The sequence below is a fragment of the Lissotriton vulgaris genome, chromosome 3_1, assembly GCF_964263255.1.
Source record: "Lissotriton vulgaris chromosome 3_1, aLisVul1.2, whole genome shotgun sequence".
Classification (NCBI taxonomy): domain Eukaryota; kingdom Metazoa; phylum Chordata; class Amphibia; order Caudata; family Salamandridae; genus Lissotriton; species Lissotriton vulgaris.
The window spans coordinates 1,370,591,405-1,370,605,542 of record NC_141689.1 but is presented as its reverse complement, the minus strand read 5'-3'; the positions used below and the strand labels follow the sequence as shown (position 1 = coordinate 1,370,605,542).

General features: G+C 45.3%; 1 protein-coding gene across 1 annotated transcript in view; it reads right to left on the bottom strand.

Annotated features, from left to right (window-relative positions):
• The window catches only part of DGKQ (diacylglycerol kinase theta), a 1,232,715-nt gene that overhangs the window by 559,573 nt on the left and 659,004 nt on the right, over positions 1 to 14,138 (bottom strand). The window lies entirely within an intron of this gene.

Below are 14,138 nucleotides of genomic sequence, written 5' to 3'. Positions count from 1 at the left end.
ATTATTCTTATTCAGAGGTTGAATAAGAATAATGATAAACCCAAGTCATGCGATCTCTCTTACATGTCTGCAAACAAAGCTTTGCAGCACTGTTTTCAGAAACACAACAAAACGGACACAGAGACTAAACCCATAAAAGGGGGACATACATTTCTAACCAGACTAAACCTATAAAGAAACAAACAAATTGTAAGGGATTTCCTAGATTTAAGTGGGTGTTTGTTTGTGTGCGGAGTCAGTAGAAGGGAAAATCCTGATTTCAATCCCTTAACTACTAAAGTTTAAAGTACTCCGACAGTCCAAGCTTGAGCAGTAGGCACTACAGACAAAATGAACGTTATATGCATTTCACATGCCCATTAATCATTTACACACTAAAGTAACGTAGTGGGAGCATGAAGCAAAGACCACTGGCTAAGAAACTATTCATTATTACTCACCATAGATATCATATAAAACTAGAACAATAAAGCATGCAATCTTTTTTTTGTGGAAAGTGGTAACATTTATGAAGGAATATTCCTCCCCCGTCATATAAAATACCTTACAAATTAAGGTTTCTCATAATTACATGAAATTATCGAAAAATGATGCGAAATCGCACAAAATGCAAATTTGGTGTTCGGTGCTGTATTTTAGTGTGAAGTGTGTGTTTGCATCAGTTTTTACATTAGGGTACATCTCGCGCAAAAAAACCCATTCTGGTTATTCATGTTGTTCTTGCGCTCTTTGCTATAATGTTGGCATAAATGGTGCATAATAACACAATGTGGAAAAAATGCTGTAAATTCTGAATTTTGATGTAGCAAATGTAATACGAAGTTCCCGAAATTATTTAAGTGATGCTGGTGTTAATAAAATTTCACCAGGTCCTGGTTCATAGTCACTTTGGAATGTAGTTAAAAGTCGAACATGTAACCTAGTTCAACCTAACTGCTGTCTTCAGAGTTCAAATGCCAGGGTTCTTCCCAGTAGAGGCACTGCCCTTCCTATAGTATTTGTGTGAGAGTCACTGGCAGTGCTGACGAACCCGTTGAAAGGTTGACTCGTTGACAACAGCCTAACACCACCCAAATGGAGTGTTATTTCAGCAGTGGAGTCATTTGCAGATTACGCTAAGGTACACACATTTTATTGACAGTTTCTTCCCCGATGCCACGTTTAATCGGGGAAAAGGAAAGTAGAAAGGGTTTATAGCCTCAACATATTATATTTGGTAATGTCAGAACAAAGGCAGTTGATATGTAAGGCTCTGGCTAGTCCAAGTACTTGAACTAAAATTGTAGAACTTAGATTTCAGAATTTCGGTAATATTTTAAATTTATAGAGACCTTAACAGGTACCGCTTGAGATTGGGTTATAATCCAATGCGTATATAAAGGTGGGTGGGTGGGGGGTAATTTATAAGTGTACAATTAATAATTAAAATTCCTGTTCGTATTACTTCACAGCGCTGTTGTATGAATTTTGGTCTGGAGGGTTCAGTCAAAGACCAGAGTCCATTTTCTGACTGCTTGAGTTAGGTCAACTGTAGGGTGATGCTTTCATGCTGATGTTTGATTGTATATTTGCTTTAATGGATAGTGATATTTGGTGTACGCAGCAACAACAAAAATAATAATCTGTGTATGGTGTCTGGTTATGGACCACAGTATCCTGTTATATCAAATTAAGTGTGAGTTTAGGAATTCATGTTGCATTTAACTACTGTTGCCTTGCTTACACAGCCAAGAAAGAAATGGTATAAAAAGTACTGAAAAACACTATTTGGATCTATTTTTGTGAAATACCATGCCTAAAATGAATCCAAGTTTCAATTGAAAGAAAATGAATCAAATGTGTTTTAGTTTTCACAACGTGATGAACACGTGTGTCACCAGGCCACCTAAAATTCTTTTTATGACAAATTTGTAGCAAGGGTCTCATGAGATATGTGATTCTGTGGATGCGTCTTTTAGCACATAAATATGGATTTTCCGCATTTGCCACATAATCCACCATCTGCTGCATAATCTTAGAACTGTGTCGCCGGTGGGAGCTGGTCCCGGCCTCGACCCCCGGGAGGGCTGGAGTGAAGTGTGCTGCCCCTCTCCCCCCCTGGGGGCTTGAGTTCAGCGCCCTCCGGAGCTGCGACGCGCTGAGCGCTCTCCGCAGACGACCGGGGCAGAAGTGCGGCCTACGCGCAACACTGAAGCTGGGTCCTCGATTGCAGTGAGGGCCGGTGGCTGGAATGGGGAGCAGGGGAGGAAGGCCCCCAGTAGCGCAGTACCACCTGCCCGTGAGTGGGGCACAAGAGGGCGGCTCATCGACTAGCGGGGGGCCTGGTGTACCCTCCATTATCTGGCGGCCACTCACCCTTGGGGCGCATAAGAAGACCTGTGGGCCGCACCAACAATAGGATTCAAATAAAAGCACCGGCGGAGGCGAAGTTCGAAAACTACATGATAACAGGGAGAGCTGCAGGAGACGGCACACAAAACAATGAGAAGGTGAATCTGGGTGGTGCATGCTACAGGGGTGTTGCGTGGGAGACCCCCCCTTTCTTTGGCCCTACACCACCACACTACCAGTATCCAGTGGAGCAGTGGGAAAACCGACAGGCCGACCGGGGCAGGCGATCTCGCGGCAGGTGGCGGCTAATACCAGAAAGCGCAAATTCGTCTGAGAGAAGATGGGGGGGCAGGGGCCCACGCACGACAACCACCCAGTCCAAACTGAACAAGTTTGCCTATGGCCAAGAATTCTTGCCACTACCTGAACGTAAGGACCCGGCAGACAAGGCCCCTGGAGAGGAAGGTGCACACAAAGTGACTTTGGAGGACATAATGGCCGCCCTCCCCAGTGTACAATCGACGGTGGGAACAATATCAGCGGATGTCTCCTTCCTGCGAGTGGACTTTCAAAAAATGACGGCCAGGGTCACGGAAGTCGAGCAAGTAACGAAATCTCTGACAAAAGACACTACGGCCCTGAGAAAAACGGTGAACCGCCTGGAGGCAGAGAACAAACTCATGGCAGCAAAACTGGACGACCAAGAAGGACGCTCTCGACGCAACAATGTCAGAATTACGGGAATTCCTGAAAGTGAAGGGAGCCCAGCAATGGACTTGTATGTAGAGGACCTCATAAAATCTAGACTCCAACCCAGGGGACTGTCAACCTTTTTCTCAGTCGAAAGGGCACACAGTGTGCAGGGGGGTAAGCCCAAACCTGGGCCCCCACCCCAGACCTGTGTTGGCTCGCATTTTCAATTTCAGGGATAGAGACGCTATATTACAAACAGCAAGGGTGGCTCCGCCGCTACGTATACAGAACTCAATTGTGTCATTCTTCCTGGACTATACAGCAGCGGTCTCCAAGTGCCGCAGGAGTTTCATGGAGGTCAAGAAAGAACTGAGAACCAGGGAACTGCCGTACTCAATGTTATTCCCGGCGAGACTGAGTGCGGTGGCAGATGGGAAAGCATGGTTTTTCGACACGCCAGAGGAGGCATACGACTGGATCGAGGGATGGCGGCGGGTGGGAGGACCCAAGAGGTCGGAGAGGAACCAGCGACATCGCGAATTGACTGAAGACCCCGGTGACAGTGGCCAGCAACAGGAAGAAGAACAACTGCAACAGAGTGAGGCCGAAGAGTGAGACTGAGCGAGAACGTTGGATGCTGAGAGTGGGTGATGTGTGGAGGCACACACGAGTACTTACCTGCACAAAGATCTGAACCGTACTCTAAGCAAAAGCAGTCTTTGGGGTGGGGAAGGACTACGTCCCTCCTTCGACAACTCACCTCCCACACACAAATATTTTTTCAGGGTTTAGGACTGAGCACTATGCAAAGTTGGGGAGGCGGGCAGTTATGAGTCCGTTGAGCAGGGAGGCAGAGAGGGGGGTTGGGGGGGAGGGTCAGTTTACATGATTTTGTGTGTTATTGGTTCTGGTTCCCAGCGTAGAATTCAGGATTGTAGCATTCCCACGCATTGGCAAAAGTATACAGTATACAAATAAGTCAGTATCCGTTCCCCAGTATTTCAATAGGCATCGCATCACAAGCCCCAGCTGACCAAGACTCAGAGTCATACCTAAGGACCCAAGTGACCCCTCTGACATTGCTCACATGGAATGTGCACGGCCTGGTTTTACAAAGTTTGAAGCACTACGCCCTGACGATAGCCCTACCACAGGAAACGCACCTCAGTGGTACAGCATGTAAAGCAATGGATAGGTGGGGGTATAAAATGATGGTGCACTCAGAATTTTCTTCTTGTTCCAGAGGAGTTGGCATTCTGGTGAAAAAACAATCCCTATTTATAATACATAAAACAAAAACAGATGACCAAGGTCCATTTGCGGCCCTATTGGGTCAATGGGAGGGACGGTCTGTCAATGTGGTATCAGTATACATTCCTCCCGCCCTGCATGCGCTAGCGCTCCCAGCCCTTAATGAATTTTTACTTGACCTTCTGGAAGGGGAACTTCTGATAGGGGGGATTCAATGCGACTATAGACTGTACTTTAGACAGATACCCGGTGAGGGAAAACGTGCCTGGTGTGTCTCGCCTGCAGGGTTTTATGGAGGCACTTGGACTTACTGACGTGTGGAGACGGCACCACCCTACAACACGATACTACACATTTCACTCTGGGGCATATCACAGCCAATCTAGAACAGACTACTTCCTGGCCTCAGCGGATAGTCTTAAGAGTGTTGAAGGTATAGAAATAATATCTAGGGGCATCTCAGACCACTCCCCGGTACTATTGACTTTTTCATATCACTACAAAACTCGGAAGCGCATCTACACTATCTACCCCGGCTATTTACAGGTCCCAAAGATCAAAAAGGCGGTTGTTCAGGCGACGAAACACTACTTCAAAGAAAACGTTATTTCAGTCATCTCATCGACTATCTTGTGGGAGGCCTATAAAGCCGTCATTAGAGGGCAAGCCATCGTTTTTATACAGGGCACAAGTGGGAGAAACAGCGAGAACTACATGACATTGAACTGGAGTTGCACGAGGCTGAGACACACCACTCTACTAACCCCTCACAAGCTACATCCCAGACGCTGAACATTAGGCAGCAACAGTATAGAGACTACCTTAGAGAGGTGACCAGGTCGAGGTTCACGGCCACTAAACATAAAATATATTAAACCGGAGACAAAGCCGGAAAGCTTCTGGTGTGGCTCGATAAGAGGGAGCGGGGTAACACAGGGATAGCAAAGATTCCGACGGAGGAAGGGAAGGCGGCGACGGACCCACGGGCGATAGTCCGCACACTAGCACAACACTTTCAAAAAGTGTATACCTCATCCTCCACGATGACAATGGAAGTTGCATTGACCTCTATTATAGACATAGCAATGCCTAGGCTCACCCTGGAGGCGGCCCTCGAGCTTGAGCCGGACCTCGCGGTGGAAGAGCTACAAGTCGCGATCCGATCCTTACAATCTGGCAAAACGGTAGGACCGAATGGTATGCCTATTGAGCTGTACAAGAAAACGGTGGGCACTATTGCCCCACACCTACTTCGCAAGTACTCCGACAGCCTGGAGGTGGGTGAATTACCGCTTGACCAGCGATTAGCTACTATAGTGGCAATTCCTAAACCAGGAAAACGAACGGCAGAATGTATCTCATACCGCCCAATATCGCTGATAAATGCGAAAGCTAAAATACTCGTGAAATTACTGGCGATTAGGCTAACACTGCATCTTACGACCCTAATACATCCTGATCAGTCTGGGTTTATGCCGGGCAGGAGTACGGCACAGAACCTGAGGCGCTTACATGGGTTAAAGGCCCGAATCCCATATCTTCAAGAGCCAGCTGTTGTGCTATCCTTGAATGCACGAATGGCTATCGATATGGTTGAGTGGTCTTTCTTATTCGCAGCGCTTCATCATCTGGGCTTTGGCTTCAGTTTTTGCGCTTGGATTCGCCTTCTTTACACTAAACCAATAGCACACGTTCACGCCAATGGGCACATTTCGGATGATTTTCCTCTTGCAAGGGGGACGCACCAGGGCTGTCCCCTGTCTCTGCTGCTCTTTGCCCTGGTACTGGAGCCACTGGCGGCGTGGATCAGATAGGAGCCAATGATAAAGGGGCCTCAGGTGGACAGATGGGTGGGAAGACCGCATCTGCCTGTACGCGGATGATGTATTGTTATACTTGGCCTCTCCCAGGCGCTCAATGCTGGTCTTTCTCAATATCTGTGAGAATTTTGGAAGGGCATCGGGGTACACCATAAACTGGTCCAAATAAGTTTTATACATCTTACACGGCCCCCCACCACAACTCCCTGCTGACTGTCCGCTCCAGGTCACGGACGACACGTTTAAATATCTAGGCATTTACATTACAGCAAATCCAGATGATTTCTTCTCAAGGAATCTGGTGCACCCACTGGATCATCTAAAGAGAGATGTTACACACTGGGAATCGTAACGGATGACATTGCTGGGAAAAGCAGCACTATTTAAAATGATGGCACTCCCCCGGTTTCTATATGCACTAGAGAACACGCCGTTCCCCTTGTCCCTAGGATATTTCAAGAAGATCGCAGCCCAAGTATCCACCCTGTTATGGGGTAACAAACCGGCACGCGTAGCACAGAATAAGTTGACCCGTGGGTGGTACGATGGTGGGATAGCACTCCCAAATATACAACTGTATTATTGGGCGGCACAATTAAAGGTCATTAATCAGTGGATACATGTCCTGCAGGCAGACCCCGCATACAGAGCGGACAGGTTTCTATTGGGACCAGGAAATATGCTCTCTGCCCTTTACAAAAAGGGACTCACCTCTACGCTAACAGGGCCCCCAAAACACAGTCACCATATGGCACGCAGCACAGGGAAAATTGTGCTGGCAGGGGGTCTTTACCCAACTTACTCCTCTGTGGGTCACGAAGCGGCTGGGGCGACTTCGGAATAGCAAGGGCTTTGAGCAATGGGACACCATAGGCATTTCGACGGTGGGTGACATGTGTAAGGGAGATGTAGTCACATTCAAACATCTCCAGCAACAATACGAACTTGCACCTTCAGAAATTTTTCGCTACACACAGATTAAACCCGCACTGCTCGCGGCCATACCGCACGGCACTGAGGTGCCTGAGGCTTCCCCCTTGGAGGACCGGCTGCTGACGGACTGCATGCAAAATCGGGCTACATCATTCACTTATCGGACATTAGTTAATAATCTCCTGGATCCCACGGTATCACTCATGGACAAGTGGACACACAACTTAGGCGACCTTGACGACACAGAGTTGCAAGAGGCGCTGGCCTCGCCAAGAGAGATGGGCATACCCTCGCGACTCAGACTAATACAGCTTAAAATCCTGCATTGCACCTACTACACTAGATACACTCTATGCAAGATGGGCAGAACATTACATCCATATTGCCTTAGAGGTTGCAGGGAGGAGGGTACCTTCCTCCATACCATATGGCACTACCCAAAAATCGCTGACTATTGGAAGAAAATAATGAGAACAATATCTGAAGGGGTGTTGTTAGTGCTGGAACCAAAGAGGTGTTTGTTAAACATGTGGGAACCGAATTACATTAATCATCAGGAGCAGTCCTGGGCCATGCTGGGGTTAATGGTAGCTAAAAGCAATATAGTGCAAAAGTGGGGGGCGGCGGAAGTGCCGTCTTTGGCCGCATGGTGCAAGGACATGGACATGGATATGGTGGCTGAAAGGACAGTATTTATTAATTAGGGATGCCCTCAGAAGTGGAGCAAGGTGTGGGGAGCGTGGAATAAGTTCAGGGAAGACATATGTGAGCCGCCGCCGGAGCGTATTGAGGACAGTTCGGAAGAGGACCAATAAAGATGGTAACAGGGTATATATGGGGGGATTGATTGTAGAGTCGAACGTTCTAAAAGAGAATGTACATATGATGATTGTATTGCTGATATCGGAATGTGAACTAATGTTATACTATTACTGTAATTAAGTTTTCACCAATGTTGATGATGAAAACAATAAAAAAAAGATTTAAAAAATAATAATAAATTATCCATCAAGTGATAGGTATTGCTGCTGTTTGTAACAAGAGTAGTTAAAAACGGAGAGGTTAGGCTGGTGAAAAAGGACAAGAGAGGAAAGACTCAAGAGCAAATTACAAGACAGAGGCAAGAGCTACAGGGTGATCATGACACCAGGCCTGATGCGAGTGAACGGTTACTTACCTTGCTTAAGTGCCCATCACCAGTGGTCTCTACAATACACCTGTGAGCCTTAAGATCTGCAACATTTGTGGAAGGAAACACATTTAAGCATGTGCCATTACACAAAAACTTCTAGAGATTTACCATAAACCCTTATTTAATATCAAAAAAGGAACATGTTACTCTTGCCCTGACAGAGATATCGGACTGGAGGAGGAGGGCAGTAAAAACAGAGCAGCTTGGGGCATATAGTCTCCTCCTTCATCCTCCAAGTCATCCTCCCAGGAGAGAATCACAGCATACACCTTCCTAAATGATAACAGAAACAGAGTCCCTCTGACCTCTAGGTTCAAGTGAAGGGCTCTTGGATAATTAGAAGAGCAAATGCACTGTGGACTAAACAAAAGCAGCACAGACCTTCCAGTAGTGCTGCCATGTTGTAATTTCCAGTTCGTGGAATTCTCCCCCGTCAAGGATCACCGTGGAAATTATGGTGTGTGTCTAAGGGAACAGTTAGTGCAATCTCTCTTGCAAAAAATGCGAGTATTTGGAAGAAGACAAGCAAGGAGATATTTTTAGTTGCTCAGAATGATATGGGATTGGCTCCTCGACTATTGAGAAGGGGAACTATGAACAAATCCCCCTCCATCACTAAAGTTAATACGTCAAACAATATCACCAGCAACTGAACGAGATTAACTGGAAATGCAAGTGAACCATGGAGGTTCACACTGTAAGAATCAGAGGCAGAAACAGGTATACATTTTAGCTACAGAAGGAAGGAAACACCCGAGAATATTCTCCGAGCCGGTGAGAAAGGCTATAACAACAGAAACGATGGGAAGAGAATAAAAAGATAAAGAACGATAACAGGCACACGATAAGAGAAGAAAGGATACGGTAGGCGTGCCCTAGCGGAATAATGTAGAAGCTACAGAAATGATTGTTTTAATTTACATTTAATCATTTTTATTATTTTATATACAGAATTAATTGCTTTTGAATGTTTAACTACTTTAAGTTTAGGCAATCGCACCAACATTTAACTGAACATAATAAATGAATAAAGTATATGTATGTTAGAAACAAAGGTCAAGTTGTCAATCACTTCCTGAGTCAGACGGGGCAGGTGACTCTTATTGAAACAACTGAACTTCCGCCCGCACCACACTGTGATAAATGTGTGGGCCTGCCTACTCCGTTTCAATAACGGGGACATGTTTTCCTTTTACCAAGAGTGTTCAGGCCACTGAGACAGACACTGAGATGATGTTATAGGGGTGTGGGCGGGGCTTTGCTGCACGAGGTCTTCAGTAAGTGCCCTTGGAGAATTCAGCTGTGTCGCTTAGGTGAGCAAATTAGTAGAAGTGAAAATTATTTGTCACACTCCAAAAATCTGATTTTAAAAGTTAAATTCACAGTCCCACTTCGCACAGGAGAAGATGACAGCAAAACAAAACGAAAATAGAAGGAACGTGCATTTAAAATTCCCGGTGTTGCGGAACATATTGCTGAATGCAATGCTTCTAATGATAAAACAAGAAACAGAAGAAACAAAACATGCATCCCTCTTTTCAAATAAACACTGAGCACAAGTCCTAAACGAGCGCTGGTGTTCCGCCCACAGAAATACATACTCCTGGAGAGGACAGCCGTCGGACAAAGCGTATGACTCGCCACACCAGCCGCCACTGTTTGTGCTGCTGCTAGCTCCCGCGGCAATACTTCATGGGAGTGAACTTTTGAAAAAAAGATTAGACATGCACCCACCATTAGCCATTTGCAGGCTACGTTTTAGAATGGACACACACTCCAGCCAATCCGCAGGATCATGCCCTGTGTAGAGGGGTACCCCAAGGCTCTATCCTAAGCCCAATCTTATTCAACCTGTATGTGGGACCCTTAGCGGAGGTGGCCAGAGGCAGGGGGCTGTCCCTAGTGTCGTAAGCAGACGACACCCAGCTGGTGATTGCTTTTTCAAAAAAAAAAGTCGCACCAATTTGGAGTCCTTCAAAGACGATCTGGCTATTATCTCAGACTGGATGTAGGCTAATTGCCTTCAACTAAATGCCAGCAAGTCGGAGATTCTTCTATATGGGAAGGATCAGGAGCTCTGGTCTGAGCAGTGGTGGCCTGAACATCTGAAACCTGCCCCGCTACCGAAGGAGGCGGTAAAGAACCTGGGTGTTTGGTTCGATTCCGGATTAACATTTGAGAAGCCGACCAGAGCTGTTGCTCCTGAGAGGACTGAGGCCTTTGCTTGGTCTCTTTCCACCCAGCGTACGCCACACCATCATGCAAGCCTCCATTCTTGTGAGGCTGGACTACGGCAACGCCCTATATTTAGGTGCCAACAAGGCAAGTATCATACGCCTGCAGAGGGTCCAAAACGCGGCAGCTCGCATGCTAGTGGAACTCCCAAGATCTCAATCTGTTGCACGTGTGCTTTTGAAACTGCATTGGCTGCCGATCGAAGCCCGTATTCAGTTTAAGGTGCTGTGCATTGCGCACAAAATCATGGGACAGCAAGCCCCCATTGGGCTATCAGGCCTGTTGAAGCCCTATTTGCCCAGGCGCGTCTTGCGCTCCGCACACCACGGTTTGGTTTGTGTCCCTCGAGTGAGGAAAGCAAGGGCTGGGGGTCGCTCGTTTGGTTTCATGGCAGCCAAACTTTGGAATTGTCTTCCAGTTAGCATTCGAGCGATCCCCAATCTTCTGACATTTCGGAAATCACTAAAAACATGGTTGTTCCCCACTCTGTAATCTTTTGTGCTTGTAAGTCTCCCTGTTCTCTCTGTTGGTTTCTGGTTGTGCTTGGGACGCCTTGTCGCTGAGGCAGCCATGCGCATTACAAATCCTGTATAAATAAATAAAATAAATAAATAAATCCGTGTGGGAGGAGTCAGACCCCACAAAGTACAGACAACAGATCGCCTAACAGCGAAAGCGCTGTATATGCTGGACCTAAAAAGATTAAAAAAGGGGGAAAAAAAGTGCCTGCGTCATTTTGTAGGCACATGCATGCATGAACGTCCACAAGGGGAGAAAGGATTTTTCTCTTGCCCTTTAAAACATTTTCAAGATCGCTCTGCAGGTATAAAATCGCCTTTTCATGAAAAAACTGGGGTTGACCTTGTGTCCCTAAGAACCTGGGTATATTATGATTAAAAGGAAAATTGGTTCTGTCGGGTAGCGAAACAACTAATTTGTAGATTCTATCCACATTTGATATTACCACCTCCCTCTGATAGGAATTCACAACAGGTTCTTGCAATAAATAAAAAGAAAAGCCTGTATAGAACTATTTGTATCTTTATATTTTTCAAGATGCGTTCAAAATAATTCATAAGTGACTGTCAATATCATAGTAAAAAAGTGCAACATGTGACAATAGTGAATAGTGCTTATGTGACACATACAATATGTACAAAAATGATTTCCAATATATACAGTTTATACACATATATACAAGTACAACTTTCAAAAGAGGCCGTCCATTAATACAAATTTACAGAATCCCATTTGTTGCTTTGTCAATTCTATTGTGTTTCTGGGGTATTGGGGCCAATTGGAAGAAATGTCGAAGTTTCGACCCTTCGCGTGCCAAGATGAATGAGGTCGCAGCGGGTCTTTCTCAAGACAGATGTAACAAGCACGGCAGTCATGGCTAACTGCAGCGTTCCCGACTACAGCCGTGAATTGTTTGGAGAATTTCCCGGTCATTCCGGATTTAAGGACTTCAATCTGATCCAGTCCAGGTGACTCAACTGCACTTGAGTTCCAGGACTGTCGTGCTTGTTACATCTGTCTTTAGAAAGACCCGCTGCAACCTCATTCATCTTGGCACGGGAAGGGTCGAAACGGCAACATTTCTTCCAATTGGCCCAAATACCCCAGAAACCCAATAGAATTGACAAAGCAACAAATGGGATTCTGTAAATTTGTATTAATGGACGGCCTCTTTTGAAAGTTGTACTTGTATATATGTATATAAACTGTCTGTATTGGAAATCATTTTTGTACATATTGTATGTGTCACATAAGCACTATTCACTATTGTCACATGTTGCACTTTTTTACTATGATATTGACAGTCACTTATGAATTATTTTGAACGCATCTTGAAAAATATAAAGATACAAATAGTTCTATACAGGCTTTTCTTTTTATTTATTGCAAGAACCTGTTGTGAATTCCTGTCAGAGGGAGGTGGTAATATCAAATGTGGATAGAATCTACATATTAGTTGTTTCGCTACCCGACAGAACCAATTTTCCTTTTAATCATCGGTATAATATCGCCAGCGTGATCTTGATATTTTTTTTATGCCCCCCCCCCCCCCCCCCTACAAAAAAAATTCTGCGGACGCCCAAACGTAAACTTGTTGCCTGCACCATCAAGGAGAAGATTCCTAGTCGCCATGCTGTCTGCCAGTATGGGAGATCACAAGGCAGATTCCTGGAAAGAGCTGGAAAGTGTGGGCTAACACTAAAGCTGTGAATTAGCAGTAATGGCAGAAACACTTAGCTACACAACTATATGCATTAAAAACAAATAATACTGTTAATTTGCGAGGAAGGCACGTTTTTACAGGGGAAGCTAGTTAAATAATTAAACATGTTTAAAAGCTGCTAAAAGAGCAATTACGGTTTGACACTTCGGAAACAAGAAAGGCTACTTGAACAGATAATGAAATGTTGCTGACAGTTTCAGATCCATTTAAAGCGCAACTGCTGATGTTAAAAAAAACTACATAGAAGAAGCAACCGAAGAACTTGAAGATTTACTTAAATGTGACATCCAGTTTAATTTTTTGCAGGTCTTTTCCATGTTTGCAGTTTGCTGTAGCTTTCCTTAGCCGGCGTTACATCTTTACTCCCCGCAGGACGATATTGAGTAGAGTATTGCTAGGTACTAGATTTGATAACTGTCCTATCTGATCGAATATTTCAATGATCTCCAGAACAGAATGAACCCCTTCCTAAAGGAGATTAAAAAAAAATGAAAAGATGTTCTGCTCAATCGACAACTCAACCCTAAGGACTCTACCACCCAGTTCTTACTATTTACTGCAGGCTTGCTCCTCCCAGAACCTATGTGACCCGACAAACAAAAAGGATGTGGTTTCTGTAAATTGTTTCTTTAACATTGCTTCAATCATGTCTGTAAAGCGCGCTGATACCCAGGGTCTTGCCAGCTCTATATAAAACTCCATAAATAAATAAATAAATCAAAACCACTATATTTTAGTCCCAAAAATGTTTCAAGTGTAACTGAGGAATTCACATTTGGAACCGTCATCTACTCATACGGTAGCCCCAGGGGCGGGCTTAGGCATGTGCAAGCTGTGCTCCTGCACAGGGCCGCCAAACCCCAGGGGCCGCCACGCCAATATATATCCTTAATATAATAATCCTCTGAGGATGGATACATATTTGCGGCCTCCAGCTCTGTTCCACTTCCAAACACCCTGACCCCCCCCCCCTCCTCTTCACTGGCCTCTGCGCCTGCCTTCTTCCAGGAGCCCCCTACCTACCCTCCCTGCCCAGGGCCGCCATGAGCCTAAAGCCGCCCCTGGTAGCCCTTCCTTGCAAGTAGAGAGCCATACATTGCACCAATGAAGAGTATAAAGACTAACTTTAGAGCTGCTTCTGCGTACAATTATATCCTCATATTTTGTTTTATACACAGACACATTACACCCATATGTGTTTTTCATCCTAAATTTCCCTGACTGTCTTGCACACAGCATCATTATACATGTAAAAGAATGGGAGCCCAGACTGCAGAGTAGGTTTACGTCTGCAACTTCCAGATCACCCTCTTGAAAAATGGCACTTTGCCGTTTGGGCACTCATACTTCCCTTGCAACAAAGCCTTTTTGAGGCCCTTTGCTGCATTTTGCTTCCTTTTGTGGCCTATTGTGGTAACTACAAAAGCCAATACACCCTACA